At 46.5% G+C, this 282-nt stretch overlaps 1 protein-coding gene and 1 long non-coding RNA gene across 6 annotated transcripts in view; one reads left to right on the top strand and one right to left on the bottom strand.

Annotated features, from left to right (window-relative positions):
* LOC106947412 (ryanodine receptor 1-like) overlaps positions 1 to 282 on the bottom strand; it is a 103,461-nt gene that overhangs the window by 25,593 nt on the left and 77,586 nt on the right. The gene's annotated exons all lie outside the window — the stretch shown is intronic.
* Positions 193 to 282, top strand: part of LOC106947465 (uncharacterized) — a 4,116-nt gene continuing 4,026 nt past the window's right edge. Inside the window, exon 1 of the long non-coding RNA XR_001424996.1 lies at positions 193 to 235. This is a non-coding gene — a long non-coding RNA (uncharacterized LOC106947465). The remainder of the gene's footprint in view (positions 236 to 282) is intronic.

The raw sequence follows: 282 nt of genomic DNA, 5'->3' as shown, positions 1-282 counted from the left end.
ATAGACATAATATTACAACTGAGTTGAATCTCTAGACACTGAAAGATTCGTACCTCCAGTTTCTGGATGTTATGTCAACAACAAAACACTTGTCTGTTTCCAGTAGCCTTTGTACAGAGAACACAGCAGTAAAACCAGCTGACCAAACATTCTGGAACTCTGCTAAGTTTGCGAGGTAACGGGTGGAACTGCTGGGGTTGCTAGGTAACGGGCAAAACTCTGCTGGGGTTGCTAGGTAACAGGCGGAACTCTGCTGGGGTTGCGAGGTAACGGGCAGAACTC

This window comes from Poecilia latipinna, unplaced genomic scaffold (assembly GCF_001443285.1).
Source record: "Poecilia latipinna isolate Pla-1442-1.1 unplaced genomic scaffold, P_latipinna-1.0 Scaffold15, whole genome shotgun sequence".
NCBI classification, from domain to species: Eukaryota; Metazoa; Chordata; class Actinopteri; order Cyprinodontiformes; family Poeciliidae; genus Poecilia; species Poecilia latipinna.
Note: the sequence above shows the minus strand (reverse complement) of the source record. Positions and strands in the feature narration are given on the sequence as shown.